The 19933-nt window shown below is 39.5% G+C and overlaps 1 pseudogene; it reads left to right on the forward strand.

Moving 5' to 3' along the window:
* The first annotated feature begins 10949 nt into the window (after positions 1–10949).
* LOC118240968 (immunoglobulin kappa constant pseudogene) lies at positions 10950–14114 on the forward strand (annotated as a pseudogene).
* Positions 14115–19933: the final 5819 nt, after the last annotated feature.

Raw genomic sequence — 19933 nt, forward strand, 5'->3', positions numbered from 1 at the left:
TTGTGTTCTTGAGCACACTTTAATACACAAGCAGGAAATACTGCCTGTTTAATGGCAACAAGACTATCTTCAACGGGGCATTGCTAGTGGAATTGTATTCCCCTAACCTGAAGTAGTTTCGAACTACTTCAGGTTAGGGGAATACAATTCCATTAGCAATGTCATTTCCTAATATAAAGGAGACCCAATTCACTGGAAAAGCTGAACTAACAGCTACTCTAACCATGCCTGTGATTCTGTCAGTTCTTAGGAAAATGTCTTGCAGTGGGAGCCGGAGTATGCACCCGTTTTTCCCTGTTTTTCCCTATTTTTCTTTTTTTCCTCAGTTTGGACAGAGCACTCTCAACCATTTCACTGCAAGTTATACTGTGTATGACTATGTATGTGACAAATAAACCAAACTTGAAACTTGAAACTTGAGTACTCCACTAACCTGTCACTACCACAATAATACTGATTTGAAAAAGACAACACAGTATCCAAGATAAGACACACAGCAGCAGCCGTATCGCGTAAACCTGTGATGGGCTGTTTGTCTTCATCTGCTTCGCAAAGAGAACCAGATCGCTCAGAAAGAAAAGGCTGAAACCCAGCATCTATGGGAAGAAGTGTAGGCTTATCTGTAGATACAGTGCTTACTGCACTTACCATTTCTGTTAATGCATTCTTGCGCTTAAGCGCAGGACAATTAGCTATAATGTGTCCACGCCCATGGCAGTAGAAGCACTTTCGTGTTTCCACAGAAACAGACAAAAGGGGGCATCCGATTTCGGGAAGCTCACAGGAGTCCTTGAGCGAGTTGAACGACTGGGAGCTTCACTACGGGAAACAGGTGCATTGAAAACATTTCTGTGAGTCAGCACTAATTCATCTGCAAGCATCGAAGCAGCAGATAGATTACACTTTTTTTGTTTATTTAAATACATTACAATGATATCAGGAAGACAATTCTTGAATTCTTCAACCAGTATGAGCTCTTTAATTTGGTCAAATGTGGTAGTTAAGCAGCACACCACTTCTCTAATAAAACATTTCTCTGAAAAATTCCACAATTGTCTGCCTGGGGTTATTCTTTTAGCATCTAAAATTCTGTCTGTTTGCTTCCTGCACTGGTTCATATGCTCAGAGAACAGCTGCTTTCACAAGGTGGTAATGTAGGCTCTGCTCAAGCATTAGGGACGAACACACATCTCCCTACTAACTTACACTGTAGTAAGATGGCCCATACATCCTTGGGCCAATTTTAATCCAGCACACAATCCCATACTGAAAACACTGCAGCCTTAATCCAGCACATGGACCCGTTACTGAAAACACTGCAGACCAGCCTTAATCCAGCACACAACCCCATACTGAAAACACTGCAGCCTTAATCCAGCACACGGACCCGTTACTGAAAACAATGCAGACTGGCATTAATCCAGCACACGGACCCCATATTATATATGGAATATTCAAATCTTATCTGAAAATGCACTTTAAGCACAAAAATCTTGCCTTAAGACTCAGTAAAACCATGAGACATAGCCTTCTTGTTTTGAGGGAGTTCATGTTGTCTGTTGTAGTGGTAGTGATGTTTGATTATTATTTTGTATTATTATCCCAGAAGATATCTTCAGATGTATTACACTATTTAACAGACAGGAGCTCAGGGATAGTGTGAGTAAAGATTTCTTAGCCTGTCAAAAACTGAATAAAATGCAGGGAGCCAATATGCCTGTTGTCTGTGTATGATCTGATTATGCAATTTGTATTCTTATGACTACATGTAGAACACAAAATAAATATTCAACCAAACTGATACACATCACGCACACATCTATGTACCTTCAAAATAAACAGAAGATAATTCAGTCTGGAAGATCATCTGGTATTCTGGAATGTTCTTCATTCTGATGGGATGACCCACAGTTCCCACAGTTATACTCTGTGACGTCACTAAAGGAGAGGTTCTGTGACTTCACTGATAACGGCCTCATGTCCATTTATTTTGCCAGAATATTTTGTTAACGGGAGTAGGAAAGTTCTCTCTTAGTGTGAAATGGCTGGGATGTAACAGGAAGGACACTGGTTGGGTCAGACCTTTATTGCCTTTTTGATTTGATATCTGACATTTTTATTTATCACCACAAGGGGAGCCCTGGTGACATGAGCATGTCCTGGCAGGAACACAGAAGTGGACCTGCAGTGCTGTGTGCATTTTGGCTTTATAGTTCTTTACAGATGTGTGTGTTCAGTAGTGGTGAGTGTGGTGTGGTTCCTGTCCTCCAGAGAGTGTGTCATTGTACTAATTGGTGCAGTACAGAAATACATCTGTGATCTATTTGTGCAGTATAAAGCCAACAAGCCTCTGAGATCATCAGCAAGCAGTGAACTAGTCACGCCTAGAGAGATTTTTAACATCCTTCACATTTAACTTTTCACTTTTAATTTTAGCACTGGAATTCACTTTTATGTCTTTTAAAGTGAAGTCAGTTTTCTGTTTTTTAATTTTTTACCTACATTTGGTAAATCCTAGTGTATTTAGAGCTTTCTTCTTGGCACCTTCCATTTGAAGTTTGTTGTAATTAATAACCACTTTATCATTGTATTATATTTTCCCCTTACATCAGTAATTTTATTTATCTGTGTAGTTTTTTTTTTTTTTTTACATAAGCCTTCCTAACACGATAGATCTAAGGATATAATAAGGTTGTTATGTAATAATCTTTTGTGAAGCATTTTAAATTATCATTGTGTATAAAGTGCTACATAAATAAACTTGTCTTGCGCTGTATCACATCCTCCCCCTCAACACCTGCAGTAGGTTTCAGCTGCAGCAGTGCAGTCTCTGTGCAGTCTGACTGAGGGAGGTTTTTGTATGACTCTGTAACACTGTGTGAACGGCCAGTTACCACCAATGTTGTGTCTACTCTGACAGTAATAATCTCCTGCATCTTCAGTCTGGACTCCTCTGATGGTCAGAGTGAAGTCAGATCCAGATCCACTACCACTGAAACGAGCTGGAATTCCTGACTGTAAGCTAGTAGCATAGTAGATCAGGAGTTTAGGAGCTTCTCCAGGTTTCTGCAGGTACCAGGCGAGATAGTTATTATTATACACCGCAGGGTTTGTTCTACAGTTGATGGTGACTGTGTCTCCTGGAAGAGCAGATTTCACTGAATCCTGAGTCACTGTTACCTGACCTCTGGATCCTAAAGAATGAATACAAAGCACAAAAAAGTTAACAATTAACTGTACATATGCTTTTATTTAGTCGTATTAACATTGTGAATATTGAATTTTAAACAAGAGTAGTAGACCTGTGTCACATGGATAGTTCACCACAGAGGTAAAGCAGTGAGTTACCTTGAGTCCATAGGACCAGTGTGCAGATGAAGATGGGGATCAAAGTCATGGTTGCTGTGGGTGAAGTTGCTGGGACAGGCAGCTCTCAGTCATGAAGTGTTAAACTCACAAGACTATAAACACTCCCAGAGCACTGAAGCAGGTGCTGCACATGCAAAGTGACCTCCCTGTATTAATACACATCTACCAAATACTCTCTGTGGCCTCTCTGTATTAATACACATCTACTGAATACTGTGTGTGACCTCTCTGTATTAATTCATGTCTACCAAATACTCTCTATGGTGTCTCTATATTAGTTTTTCATGATTCATTACACACTATAATTAAAAATAACTCAAATTTAGTGAAATCTGACACTCAAGAAGCAAAACCTCAGTCCAGATCTGAACATCTATAAGCACATTCTCAGCCTCAAATCACTACACACGTACACCACTTCTACTCAACACACTTCTCTATATTATACACAGAAATTGAACATGACATGTCTACTCAACACACTTCTCTTCATTAGACACAGAATATAACATGACATCACTTCTACTAAACACAGTCTCTACATTAGATACAGAAATCTAACATGACGTCACTCCTACTAAACACACTTCTCTACATTAGACAGAGAAACCTAACATGATGTCATTTCTTTGCCTTTCAAAACCTCCCACCTGTGAACCAACTGATCAAACACAGGTGTCAAATGTACTTGGGATGATTAATTGGGATGATCACATGGATGATTAATTCAGGCATAAGCACTATAAAATGCAACAGGTGAGTTTATCTGTCTTTAAGTAAAAGACCTGTGACATAAATATATGGAGGTATGTAATGTGTTCATGTGATGTCTGCACTTCAGTATCGTTTGCTGCACACAACGTTTTTACATGTACGTTTGTAGTAGTTCTGCACAATGTTATATGGACCTGACAAAAGTAAGAAGAGGGAGAGGCATCACTGGCCACAGAGATATTTTGAATGTCCAGGGCCAACGTGGTGGTAACATCACAATGTGGCTGTAATCACACAGAATGGAGTCCTCCATTGCCACGGCAACCTGGGTCCTTACAAGAACACAGTTCACAAACTCATGTTAGACAGACTACACACCATCATCACAGTCCACACTCACGTTAGACAGACTACACACCATCATCACAGTCCACACACTCACGTTAGACAGAATACACACCATCATCACAGACTACACACCATCACCACAGTCCATACACTCATGTTAGACAGAATACACAACATCATCACAGTCTACACTCATGTTAGACAGACTACACACAATCATCACAGACTACACACCATCACCACAGTCCATACACTCATGTTAGACAGACTACACACCATCACCACAGTCCATACACTCATGTTAGACAGACTACACAAGGCCCTTAATCCTCAGTTGCTCAAATTGTATTCATTCAAAATTGTAAGCTGTTTTAGATAAAAGTGTCAGCTAAATTCCATACAATGTAAATTTTATTTTGGGTAAAGATGGGAAAAGTAATTAAAGATTTAAAAACTGATCCATTTCTGAAATATGAATCTTAGGGTTGTGCATGTGTGTGTGTGTGTGTGTGTGTGTGTGTGTGTGTGTGTGTGTGTGTGCATGTGTGTGTGTGTGTGGTCACTATAATGTGAAAGAGGTTTTTGGATGACAGCTTCATTAGAATGTATCACTATGGTTGACTTGTGGATGAGGCACTAAACTCAGTGTGAGTGGTCAGATGGACTGGGCGGCTCAGAGGTGCAGGAGGGAGTTCTGACCAGTGCAGGAGAGCAGAATGCAGCAGCTCTGTCTGTATTCTGTTCTGTGTCCTGGCATTTCTGTTACTTCCACTGAAATAAAGCTTCATTTTGGACATTGTCTGCTCTTTTATAAGAGATAAACATCTTTATTAATGTTACCAGACAGTTTCTTGTGCCTGAGTGAGCTTATCTGAACAGAGCAGAACATCTGGTGAAAGTCCTGCTGAGGTGGACTATGTCGCCCCCTGCTGTCCAGGTTGGTGGCTCACTCTCCCTGCAGCTACACCAACACCACCTAACATTCATTCCTCTTGTGGTGGTGAGTGTATCATTACCCTGATTAAATGAACTAAATAAGAAAAACAAAAGGCCTCATTCTTAGTAAAGAGAACATGTTTATGCCCCATAACAACACAGTCCATATTCCTACACTCACTTCACTGTTCACACTTCCTGTTTACACTTCATTGTTTGCACTATCTAAGTCTGATGTATACATATGTAGCACTGCTAATATTTTTATTTCCATTCTATATCTCTTATATTATTTATTATTGTTATTGCTGCTGGTGCCTCTGTGAGCTAAGTTTTGTTGTACAAGTACAATGATAATAAAGTATTTTCTTATCTTATCTCATCATAGACATGAACTAACACAGGTTGTGTTTGACCTCTACCTCCACACCACATGGTCAGACCTTTAGTGTTTAACATGTAGATGACCTCACAATCTTATGCTAAAATATTCAAAAACTTCCAAGGCTAATATCTTTTTTTCTGTAACTCCTTGTTATGTCCTTGTGATTTTCTGAGTTGTTTCCTCGTGCTGTGGTGTTAAAATTTGTTTTTCAGGTTACCCGCATGAGGGCACACTAATAACCAGTGAGCTGTAGAAATAATACGGTCAAAACAACGGACAACCTGATTGGTTAAAGGGATAATTAACCTTCTATCTGTCATATACAGTCATATACAGATATTTGATTGTCAGAAACATTAAGTGTTGTTCTTTTCTTATTGTTTGGAGTTGTAGGGATGACGTTGTGTTCTTTTTGCTTTGTTGTTGTATTTCTGTTTTTGTGATTAAGGAGTTGAGGTAAGAGTGATTTGTATTTTATTTTCTTTTGTTTTAGGGGGGTTAGTGATTGAATTCACTTTAGTAGATTTTTTTGTTTGTTGTTTTGTTGTAAAGCCCACCCTGAAGAAACACTCCTGTTTAGATTCGGTTTTACATATATATATATATATATATATATATATATATATATATATATATATATATATATATATATATATATAGTGAGAGAGAGAGAGAGAGAGAGAGAGAGAGAATGTGTTTTTGTTTCCATATAAAATAAAAAAAACAAACATCACTGACTGAAAACCCCGTACAGAGTGTGTCTCCGTGTTTCTTTTTATGTTGTGCCCTTCTTAGTCCTTACAGCATCTTACAGCATTTCTTTTGGCCAGTGTTAGTCTGACGTGAGGGACTATTGTCGGTCTTGTCACACCTGTCAGCTAACCGGCAAACCAAAGCAAAAGATGCCGCCTGCCCTGTTTCGGCCTATACCTGTGGTGGGTGTTCCTTTAATACACTTCTTTTAGACTGCGTAGGCACACTGCTCAAAACAAAAACGGGACATCGGCTTCTGACAGGAATGTGTGCCATTACAAGGTTTCCAGAGGCTATTCCATTACGCAACATAAAAGTTAAGTCCATAATTTAACTTTTGTTCTATTTTTGGTTTACCACAGTACATTCAGACCGACCAAGGATCCAATTTTCTATTCAAAATATTTGCCCAAGTTTTACAACAGTTGTCTATGAACAGTTGTCTATAGGGTATCGAGTACTTACCACTCTGAGACCCAAGCAGCTTTGGAATTCCTTTAGTTTTATTTGTGCTTGGACAGACTGTTCAGGAGTCTCTTGGTTTCAGTCCTGCTCAATTAGTGTTTGGACATACGGTTAGAGAACCTGTGAAACTTTTGAAGGATTGATGGCTATAAAGCGATGAGCCGCATTTAGGATTGCTAAATTATGTGAGTCATTTTAAAGAATCGTTAGAATCCGCTTGTTAACTTGTTAAAAGGAGTTAGCTGCAGTGCAATTAAAAATGAAGAGGAGATATGTTAAAATTGCTACAGTCTGTTCGTTTTAGCCAGGTGATGAGGTGTTGGTTTTGTTGCCTCATGTCATTCTAAACAAGATTTTCAGCACCATATGTTATCATGGATAAAATCAGTGAAACGGATTATGTGATACAAACTCTGGACCGAAAACATAAAACTCATGCTTGCCACATCAGTAAATTAAAGCAGTATATTCTACTGTCACATTCAAAACCTAATCTTGTTCCTTCTGCTGTTGCTATGTTGGTAACTAGAAAGGATGAGGATGATGGGTTAGTTCCTTCTGCACCAGTGATGGCTGCGCGTTTGCCCAACTCCACTATACTACAGGACTTGGATGGTTATTTATCAAATCTAGAGCCAAAAGAGTGTTCTGATGTTAAGTCTTTAATTACCCGATATCATGGTTTGTTTTCTGATATACCAACTCAGACCTCCGAGATCGTTCATGATATGGATGTGGGAGATCATCCCCCAATTAAGCAACTCTCTTTGCTTAGTCGGATTAAATGATCAGATTTCAAAAGTGACCTCTACTGGCGGTAACTGCTGAGTCACACAAGCCTTTATATAGTGCACGCTGGCAATAAAGCCTTTCATGTTTTTGTTCTATAATAAACCAAGCAGGAATACAGGTTTGCATATTAAGCCATTTCATGTTTAGTAGGAAATTTTGATGAGAACAAAATTATTGTGCTTAAAACAGAAGTTTCTATCTGGTCTGACTGGTTTATTTTTCCATGGTTTCTTTTACTTATACCATATCAGGGCTGTGTTGGTCCAAACCCACATATCTCCATAACTTCAGCAAGTGTCTCTAGATTACTAATCGCAGCACAAACTGAGAATATACTGAATATATAATACAATGATGTAAATCTTTATTTACTTTACATAGAGAACACAGGTCTGATTTGGTGACACTCTGCTTTAAAGCAGACAAGAGCCAGATTTTCCAGATGCACTACAGTACTTCAGTACTACAGAGTATCAGTCTGTGTGCTCTCTCTAATAGTTAAGATGATTTTACCACTACAGCCGCTCTACTGATGTCAGTAGCGTAAGGATGATTGATATGTGCCTCAAACAGCATATTGTAAAACTCCTGTAACTGATTTTTAACTGTACTCATTACCCTGGCAGCAGGTCAGTGAACTGTATGGCCTTTTTGGAAGGCAGATAGAACATTCCAGGGATGAAACATGGAGACGGGCAGATCGGCAAGAAATGACAGACATGATGAAGAAAATAAAATAGGGTGAACAAACAAGAGCAAGATGAGAAACACGAAACAATAATCATGCAGAGAAAGCACAAGTTAGGCTGAAACAGTATGAGGACCAGTTAAATATTCAACTCTTCCAGTATAATGTTTATTTTAAAGCAACACCTAAATGCATTTATACAATTCTCCAAATTTGATCTTACTGGATATGTTCAAATTTGACCTCCATTATAGCCAATAGAAAAAAGACCCAGGCCCAAACAGTTGGCGGTCCAGTTATGTAAGTATCTATTACATAGTGATTTAAATGATAAGTGTCAAACACTGAGTGAAGCTGTTTGTGTTTGTGTTTGTGAAGTCTTGTCAAACCGTGTTACGTTTGTTGTTTTGTGTGTTGCTTCTGGTTTGTTGAATCTCCGCCTGTGTTTTGGATTACTCTCTTTGCCTGATCCCTATTTGTTTTGGTTTACATTGTGCATTGCTTTTCTGAATTATGAACTTGGCTTATGTACTTTGGATTCTGTTTGTGAACTAAATGTGTTTTCTAATAAAGCTGAAACTGGCTTACTGTGAGTGACTCCATCTCTGTACGTGCTCAGAACATTACAAGATGACATAATACTTTTGTAAATCACTCTAGATAAGAGCTCCTGCTAAATGCCAAAAAGTTAAATGTAAAATGTAAGTGTTTGAAAAATTCTTTGGAGTCAAATCTGCAGGGTAAACTAGCTTATATGAATTAAAGTTGTCTGGAATCTTGTAAATATTAATACAAAGAAAGCCAGTTAAAAGTGTGGTTCCTTGGGAAGGGTGTGGCATCATCTTCACAGCCTGGAATGGTACAATTCTGTATGTAATCTGCCATTTTCATTGTTGGTCTGTTGTCATTGTTTTGCTCTTCACAAGACCTGCAGAACTGCTGAAGCTTTAACTGTGCAGGTCGATGGTAATGTCACCTGGGCTAGAATGTGGGCTGGTGTATGCAAATTTTAGGAGAATAAATATTAATGAGTTAAGACTGTTGTGCAATATTCTAAGATATTGGAACAGGCTCATTTTACCGCCTTGTTTGGCTTATGTGGTATTTGTATTTGAAAGAGGAGTAAATAGTGTTTGAGGTTCACAGTATGTCAGTTCCACGTATCAAACTCTCCTTATTCAACTTTGTGAAGGAAAATGCCATTTTTTCTTTTTATAAGACTGTCCATAGTAGACAGTGAGCGTCTCTACTCTACACAGGCTGCTACTCACCTGCTCTTCCATGGTGAGATCTTCTCTACCCATAGCAGGTTACATCTCTATAACAACACTGACCCAGAGTCACTGTGAGAATCCAACCGCAGTTTATTACAAAATGAACGCAACATGAATGATAAGCCAGACAGTGCAAGGAGAGAAGCTTACCTTTGTTTTAATTACATGATCAGCAGGCTGTTGTAATAAGGTATTTATTGTTTATTTCTGTTGGTTTCTGTTGTGCAATGTGACCTGTGCTATTTCTGTTCAATACATTGTAGGACAAACAGGAAACACAGAAGAATATATCAGGAAATTTCTTTATATTTGGCCAGGTGTGGGTAAGAATCTGATGTGTTTTGTAAATCTGCATGTTCATTCAGTTCACTCGACTTTTGGGGATCACTGGCTCTCTGCCTCTGAGAAGAAGATGAGCAATGTGTGAGACAACAGCAGTTCCTCCCTCAGCACAGCTGGCTCTTCATCTGGCTCTGGGCTGATTGGAGATCAGTAGATTGGGTGAGTTCAGGAGTGTCTCTCTTATGAGCTTCACCTGGGTCTCATTAGCTCTGTTCTGGGATCTGTCCAAGGCTCTGACACACATTGAGTTCCATGTTGCTGAAACAGATGTTACGACCCAGTCTAGATAGGAGCAGTGACAGAAATTATTAAATGATGAATAGGATGAATTTAACAAAAACGGACCGACAAAACTGACCGACTGCATTTACCTTTCATGTCTTTGTACGCATCAAAGCTGGACAAGCGGCTATCAAGTGCCCTCTTTTGTGACAGTAAAAACACGCCAATTTCTCAGGGACTTCACTTTTTCTGTGGGGTAATGGGACAGTCTTGCAAGGATGGGTTTCTCTTTTTGGCACAGGCAGAGAAGCAAAGACAGTTTTTTGTATTAACATGAATTCATTGGCAGCAAAAGCTGTCTGAGAGAGTCGATACTTCTGCTTATTTAAACACACCACTACCTGTGTGGGAGTGTAGATTTTGAATTCTTCTAACATGAGCTCCTTTAGCTCATGAAAGCTCTGACTGACTGGCAGCACACCATTTATCAAATTACACAGATTTCCCATACAAATTCTACATAAGTTTAGAGGGGTGTTTGTCTAGTTGCCTGAAGTTCTGCTGGTAGGCCTCTGGGATTAACCCAAGAGGTTGAGGCGGAACCCCAGGGACCTTGTTTCTTTATGGGAGGATATTCTCCAATACCAAGACTTCCTACAAAATGGCCTTCATCTCCACCTTGAGGCCAATGTATCATTATGTCAAAGAAATCTGCTGTAGCATGAAGACCGTCTTTACAACACCTATCAAATACCTCCATAGTAGGGCAGAGTGAGAAATCCACTATTCTGAAAGGAACCATCCTAACCCAACAGCCAGCAACAATCTCACACTCCCCACCAAAGGGGAAAAAAAAATGCCCAACAAATGCACACAACCAAAAATGGATGAGCCCCTAATTTCTGTTATGACCCAGTCCAGGTAGGGTCTGTGACAGAAATTAGTAAATGATGAATTGGGGTTAATTGGCAAGTGAAAGTGAGTATGAATGATGGATATGTGAGTAAACAAAATGGAACAAATCAGAGATGAAACAGTTTTATTATGATCAATTATATAATAGTATAATACAATATGCACAAATCACACCAGAAAGACTTCAGATGGGTCAACACTGAAAATGGTAAATCACCAAACAAGAATAAAGAAACTGACTAATGCTTCTGACAGGAACAGGCAGAGGTAGAATGCAGTTGCAGGAGGTGGTTTATTAAATGTAGGAAACATGACACGAAGGGTAAAACAAACAGGCTAAGGGCTGCTGAGGGTAATAACACATGGTTGGAATACACAGAAAAGCAATGAAGACAACAGTAAAATGGGCATAAGACAAACCTGACAGAGAGACATAACTTACCACCATAACAAACAACCAGAAGACAAAACCACAGGGCTTAGATAAGCAAGACAAGCAGACACTAAACAGATACAGGTGAACATCGGAAGAGTGGAAATTAAAACAAGGAGTGGAATAGAGGAACAGACGGGGGTGGAGAAAATGAAACTAAGGCTTGGAACAAGGGAGTGCAGGAAGACAGGGAAACCATGACATCAGGGACGTGAGGAGGGTGGACCTTTGTGACACTGACCATAAGTGGGGCTACAAAACCTAACAAAACAAAATGAGAAAACCAAAACACATACACACTTTCCTATCTCCCTCACCAGACACAAAACAGAGACAAACCCAAAACTGCAAAACAAACAGCACCCCACCCTACACCTGGTGTGAAGTGACACAAGTGAATACAGACTATACAGACTAGAATATAGACACTGTATACACTATATACACTAGATACAAGGGCAACAGTACAAGCAGAAGGCCAAAGCGAATCTCACTGTGGAAGTAGACTAACAGGGTCAGAGCACAGAACACTCAAAACAGCAAAGAACAAACACACAAATGAAAACACAAGGTTGAGCATAAAGCTTCCTAATAGTGTCTTCAGGACCCTTTTATACCTGGAAATGAGATTGTAGCACTGTGGTTGACTTTCGGTGGCGGAACAAAACATGTCAGTTAGACATAAGTAGACTTTAACTTTTAATCCACATTAGGTGACACTATTAATCCACATTAGGTAACGTTGCATCAGAACGCACGGTGCTTTTGTTAACTACCCGTACTCTTTTATAGACTAATTGTGACTTTGTTAAGTATCTTCCTATATCATAACCATTGATATGTCCTTATAGACCTTTTAATTTATACCGATGGAGAGTTTCTTAAGTGTCGTTAAGTAGTAAAAACATACATGTATCAGGAATATCTCTCAACAAGGTTTATTTTAAAAGTCAGAAATATCGGTACCTGACTGCAGCTTTATCGGTGCAATTCACTTTTACTGTAATACTCGCATACTGCAGGATCAAAACGTTGTTACAAATACTCAAATTCCTAAATTATACATCTAGAACACATTTATTTATGTCATTAGATAAATTATCTTGATTTGGATATTGCATTAAACATTGTTTTTAGTGTACATAAATATATCTAAAAACACAATTCTTATAATCAGTTGCTATGATTCTACAAAGTCTACATGTATCTAACGCATAAACATTAACGATATAAGTCTGAAATAGTTTAAAGGGATCACCGAATTCAGTTCTGCGAAACACAGGTTCATACACATACGCACACTTTTAGCGGCACAAAACTCTCATTTGGATTTAAGTAACTTGCACTCTTTATTCAAAATTAATGTAGTTACTGTCTTTATTTTTCTCTCTTTATTTATCTTTATTTCTAATTGTATATTGTATGTATATAGTATCTTTGATAACTTCTTTCATTACACAAAAAGACAAGAAAAACAAGCATCTTTGGGGTTGTATCGTTCACTAACTCTGAAGCTAAACTACGCGCTGTAAAGAGAGGAGACGGCAGTGTGTTTAGAGCAGGTTTATGTACGGACCTTAAACGAAGTTAGTGTGGAGGACACTGGACGTAAGAAGAACTTCACTTTTTATTCCCAGTAAATCACAGTTTTAAGTAGGTATTGTTTGTAATAAAGGTCTCTTTATTAAAGCGCATTAAAGGTGATTTTATTAGCGCATTTATCCTAACCGTTGCAGTGTTATTGCAGCCCACATTATTAGCGTTTTTTTGGTAAAAGCATAAATGTTTCAGCAATATCCGCCAGCAAACCTTTATTCTGCCTACTGGGTTAATTTTCATTAGTATAAGTGTTTGTCCCTGACTGGAGGTTGTCGATGCAAAGCACTTTAACCGTAATACTCGCATACTGATGAACCACCGTCTGTTAAATATACTTCCATTTTAATCTATGTATGACTATACATTATATTTATTTAAATGTTTCATTAATTAAATATATTGGGGTTCTAATGTCCAGGGAAAATAATATTGAAAAAAAAAAAGTTGATCTAATATGTTTCTGACTTCTGTTCCTCACTGAAGAGGAAGTGAAACACAACTGATTTTCCTGCTAACGGTTCCTGCCTGTCTGAGCTGTAGACTGTGTTGTGTCTCCTAGGTGACGGCCCGCCCACCCTCACGGTCCTGCCCCCCTCCAGTGTACAGCTGCAGCAGGAGAAGGTCACACTCGTGTGTCTGGCCAACAAGGGCTTCCCCTCAGACTGGAAGCTGAGCTGGAAGGTGGCTGGTAGCAGCTGGAGCTCGGGGGTGAGCCAGAGCTCCGGGCTTCTGCAGAAGGACGGCCTCTACAGCTGGAGCAGCACCCTGACCCTCCAGAAGGAGGAGTGGCTGAAGAAGACAGTGACCTGTGAGGCCACCAAGGACTCCCAGTCTCCTGTCACACAGACACTGAGTAGAGAGCAGTGTGCTGAGGCGTGAAACTCCCACATGTGTACTGAAGTGTTCTCCTCTCACTGATTAATGTGCTGCGTTTTAGATAGTCTGTGTTTATTACTCAAATGTTCCTCGGTTATTTGATCAAAATGGAATAAAAATTTTGAATAAACATTATAGTCTCTTAATTTCCCACAACAATACTCATAACTATAAATACCTTTAAAGTTCTACATTTCTGTACAGCAGAAATGCTAATGTGTGATGAGGTATAGGATTAAACTTTGATAAAGCTGCCATTTCATTAATCATAAAAAATAAGATATTTCCACGTTTCATTCAGTAGAAACTGTAACATGAGTAAGTCGGTGTATTTTTGGAGCATCAGGGGCTGGAGGACAAACCATCTTTGGCCCTTTCAGTATATCACAATATCATCATTTTTAGTTTATTTCTGCCAGAAAATAATCCCATCATGCTTTATATAACTTTGTAGCACAAGATGAGCTGTTTCAATACAACACTCTCATGGGTCACTTATGAAGGCAGAAAGTTGTTCTATCCAAAAAAGACTAAACATTTACAAATGTTTCATGAAAAAGAAATCTGCCCTAGCTGTACAGGTTTAACATACATAAACCCCCACTTACATGATATCCACCCTGACTCTGTGTGTGTGTGTGTGTGTGTGTGTGTGTGTGTGTGTGTGTGTGTGTGTGTGTGTGTGTGTGTGTGTGTGTGTGTGTGTGTGTGTGTGTGAGAATTTTACTGAAAGTTAAATTTTATTTTAAGTTTTCAGACAGTTTAGTAAAAAGTCATTGTTTCAGTTGGTGGCATTATTTCATCTTGTTGTGTAGTAAGTTTATTTAAGCAAGTATAGTGAGGTTATTTAACTTTACCCCCTAAAGATCTTAAATATTTCACTTTTACTTGTTAACAAAGATTTAGAATGGACATGCAAAGTATGTGTTGGTAGAAATGTTTCACAGTAGCTGAGAATAATCAGATGAAGGCACAGACATGGTGATTAGTGCTTTAGTGTGTGCTTACATCACCTCTAAACAGGACAGAATCTCCTGAAGATGACTGATACTGATTTATCAGTCATACTACTAGTAGAGATTTCTCTTCTCTAATAACTACCTGCTCTATTATAAGAACAACTGCCCCAAGAGACCAAAGGTCTCAGTACTGCAGTGCTGTGACTGGTTTCTGATTCCATGCACTGGGTGTGTGTAAATGTGCCTCTGTGGGGTCTTGATAAGCACTAGATAAATTCCATGCGTTGTTATTATTGTTATAACTGTAGTGTTTTGTCTTCATCCGCTCCAGCAGAAACAGAGAGATCATCTGCTCAAAGAAAAGAGAGACAGGAGAAGTTTAGGACCTTCTCCAGGTTTCTGGTGATGCAGCTCAGTCTGAGCTGTTATCACTGTCAGTGTCAACAGCAACATTAGCATTGTGTTTAATGGTGGGTTTCTTCTTGATGGATCATACTAATGTTCACACCTTCCATTTCTTCCATTTCTAACACATAGACAGCAGGAGTAGAATGACATATAGATCTACAAAACTCTCCTCTAACAGAAGTGCAACAGTGTTGTCTGTATTGTGTCTTTGTGATTCATTATAGATTTTTTTGTTGACTTGAGTGAGTGTGTTGTGGTTCCTAGAAGAATGATTTTCTATAGATGTGTGTTGTTCAGTAGTGAGTGAGTGTGATGGGGCATCTCTCCTGCACAGAGTGTGTCATTGTGCTGTATCACATCCTCCCCCTCAACACCTGCAGTAGGTCCCAGCTGCAGCAGTGCAGTCTCTGTGCAGCCTGACTGAGGGAGGTTTTTGTACGACTCTCTAACACTGTGTGAACAGCCAGTTACCACCAATGTTGTGTTCACTCTGACAGTAATAATCTCCTGCATCTTCAGTCTGGACTCCTCTGATGGTCAGAGTGAAGTCAGATCCAGATCCACTGCCACTGAAACGAGCTGGAGTTCCTGACTGTAAGTTAGTAGCCCAGTAGATCAGGAGTTTAGGAGCTTCTCCAGGTTTCTGCAGGTACCAGGCGAGATAGTTATTATTATACACTGCAGTGCTGGTTCTACAGCTGATGGTGACTGTGTCTCCTGGAAGAGCAGATTTCACTGCAGGAGTCTGAGTCACAGTCACCTGACACATGGATTCTGGGGGAAAAAAACAAAACAAAATAAAGCAAATCCAATTTAAATCACATTTTATTTTCCATTTCTTATGTTGCTTATATCTGTTAATAGAAGTTTTAGAATATTTTATTAAACAAGACATCTGTTTTTTTAGGTTATTCACCTCAAAAGCAAAGCATAAAATGATCTTTTACCTTGAGTCCAGAGGAGCAGTGTGCAGATGAAGATGGGGATCAAAGTCATGGTTGCTGTGGGTGAAGTTGCTGGGGCAGGCAGCTCTCAGTCATGAAGTGTTAAACTCACAGGACTATAAACACTCCTAGAGCACTGAAGCAGGTGCTGCACATGCAAAGTGACCTCTCTTTTTTAATACACGTCTACCAAATACTCTCTGTGGCCTCTCTGTATTAATACTCATCTACCAAATACTCTCTGTGACCTCTGTATTAATACACATCTAACAAATAATCTCTGTGACCTCTGTATTAATACATATATACCAAATAATCTCTGTGACCTCTCTGTATTAATACACATTTACCAAATACTCTCTGTGACCTCTCTGTATTAATACATGTCTACCAAATACTCTCTGTGGTCTCTCTCTGAAGTAATGCCTCCACTGAATACCTCTTACATAACCATATTTAACAGAACCAACCATACTAGAGAACTATAAACTTTATAATATAATGTAATATATTGGGCAAATAATATTTCTATTTAATATAAACAATGTCAGAAAACTATGGAACAGTTTGCTGATTATTGGATAACTCAAGTTCAAATTCAAGTTCAAGTTCAAGTTTGGTTTATTTGTCACATACTTAGTCATACACAGTATAACTCGCAGTGAAATGGTTGAGAGTGCTCTGTCCAAACTGAGGAAGAAGAAAAACGGGTGCATAGAGAAATATATATTCTATATATGTACAAAATATATTAACAATGTATGTACAATATATGTATATTATGATTATATACACAATGTACAATGTATAAGGTTGTGTGTGTATATATATATATATGTACACAATGTACTGAATGTACAGATCCATTTTGTAAAATGGAATATTTACAGTTTTTATGTTACATGGTGGTAATAGAATATCTATATATATACAGTTATGCTACATGGTGGTGGTGGTCCCCACAGTTTATCAGTTTCCTTGATTCAGGGCCCGAATGGCCTGTGGGAAGAAGCTCCTCTTCAGTCTCTCTGTCTTGGTTTTCAGAAAGCGAAAGCGCCTCCCTGACCTCAACAGAGAGAAGAGTCTATTGTACGGATGGGTGGGGTCCTTCACAATCCTCCTGACCTTGGTCTGGCACCGCTTGTAGTAGATGGTCTGCAGGTCAGGAAGTTCTGTGTGAGTGATGCGCTCTGCTGAACGCACTACCCTTTGGAGTGCTTGTCTGTCCTGCTTGGTGCTATTCCTAAACCAGACTGTGATGTTCCCCATGAGGATGCTCTCGATAGTGCAGGTATAGAAGTTCCGCAGTACCTTGGAGGGCAGTCTGAAGTCTCTTAGGCGTCTGAGGTGGTAAAGACGCTGACGAGCCTTCTTTGCCAGGGAGTTGGTATGGCAGGACCAGGACAGGTCCTGCGAGATGTGAACACCCAGGTACCTGAAACTATCTACTCTCTCCACCGTGGTTCCACTGATCCTCACAGGTTGGTAGTGCCGCTCCTACTTCTTGCTGCAATCCACGATCAGCTCCTTTGTCTTACTGAAGTTTAGGAGGAGATTATTTTCCTGGCACCAATTTTCCAGGTGTTTAATCTCCTCCAGGTAGGTCCTCTCATCATTGTCCGAGATCAGGCCCATGACAACGGTGTCTTCAGCAAACTTGACAATGATGGTGGAGCTGGAAGTGGCTGTGCAGTCATAGGTGTACAGTGAGTAGAGCAGAGGGCTTAGGACACAACCCTGAGGAGCTCCAGTGCTGAGTGTGAGGGTGGATGAGGCACAGTTGCCCACGCGTAAATGGAACAGATTTATAGAGAATGATAAATAAGAAATATCTAGTATATTTTATGTAAATATTTCTAAAATTGTGTGTGGTGTAGTGCTCTCAATCGCTCCTCTGTACAGGATCTCTGTTGTGCCTGCGGTCTACATACTTTCCACAAGGGGCGCTGGTGAGTTGTACAGTGGATGTCTAAGATGTGAAGGAGAGTGTTCTGACCAGAGTAGAAGAACAGAACTGCAGTTACAGCCACAGCAGCTCACTGACTGTTAGTGCTGCATTTAGGGAAGAGGAGGAGGAGCTCTACCATCTTCCATGATGACCTCAGTCAGCTGTAATGTGATGTAACACACTTATACAGCCCTGAACAATGGAGCTTATAGTCTGAAGAATGCTCTTTTTTCTTAATTCACCACTCAGCTGGTTTTGATTCTTGGGTTTTGCTATCACTGCAATAAGCTTCATTTTGAACATGGTCTGTTCTTGTATTATTTTATTATTCACTATCTGCACTGTACGATTCTTTGTACTGGAGTGTGTTGTTCTGGGGTGTGTTGTGCTAGTAAGTAAGTTTAGATAATGAATAAAAAATGTATTTAACAAATGTCACGCAATGCTTCTCCCCCCATGAGTCACGTGGTATGGCCCACCGCATGCAGGGGAATTACGTTTGTTGTCACACCCCCTACATGATGGCACGCACCTGTACGGGGTTCACGTTGAGTGTATGTCTGTTTATTTAAAGCCCTGTCAGTGTGGGCCTCATGGTTGGTCGTTGTTAGTGTTAGTGTAATGTTAGTGTCAATGAGTGTGTAGCCGCTGTTAGTATAACCCAACGTTTGTACCATTTTATGTTGTCGTTGTTGTTTGTGTGTTCCTGTCTATTAGTGTTATTATGTGTGAGTGCTACGCATGTCCTTTATGTTTCATTTCATTAAATGTTTCATATCATCAAGGGAGTCTGTGCGTCCTGCTCCACGCCCTGCGGCACTCGGGCCGTGACAGCAAATAAATGAATGAATGAATGAATGAACAATCACATACTTGAATGCTTCTGTCCATTTCAGTGTGAGTTTGTAGGTATTTTATTATTTCTCTATTAGCAGTATAGCATTCTATACTAAGATCCTATACTAAGATAAGACTACAGTAACCCCGTAAGTGAAAACACAGACAATAAAACCCAGGGCCCAAACACAACGGCATCCACTCCCTACTTATCAGAGCACACAAATAGATACATAATATATACAAATGCATACCTACTATATACAAATAGGTAAATAATATATACAAATTTACAACAGTGGCCAAGTTAGAGGGATCAAACAAGCTCAGAATCAGAGTAAGGGGAGAAAGAGACCAAGCACTGAATCAAATATCAGAACTATCACTAGAACAAACAGGTGTCCAAAATATCATCTTTCTCTTTCTTCTTCCTCCAAAACACTTCCTTATATCCCTCCTCCAGGCAGGGCCTTGTTTCAAAACTGGACAGTGAGTATGAAGATCTGTAGAGGAACTCTGGACTGGGTCTGGGGAAACTAACTGGAGAGAACAGAGCTCCACACACACATACATATGACACAGGGGGACACAGGACGTAACTACTGTCTCATGCTCTTCACCTGCAGGTCAACAACATTAATGTGACTGTCCCCACTTTTACATCTTAATGAGTTAAATGTAAATGTTGTGATAATCTTGTGTCTCTCAGTGTGGAGGTGCAGGTGT

Source organism: Electrophorus electricus, chromosome 4 (genome assembly GCF_041902795.1).
Source record: "Electrophorus electricus isolate QZ-2024a chromosome 4, ASM4190279v1, whole genome shotgun sequence".
NCBI classification, from domain to species: domain Eukaryota; kingdom Metazoa; phylum Chordata; class Actinopteri; order Gymnotiformes; family Gymnotidae; genus Electrophorus; species Electrophorus electricus.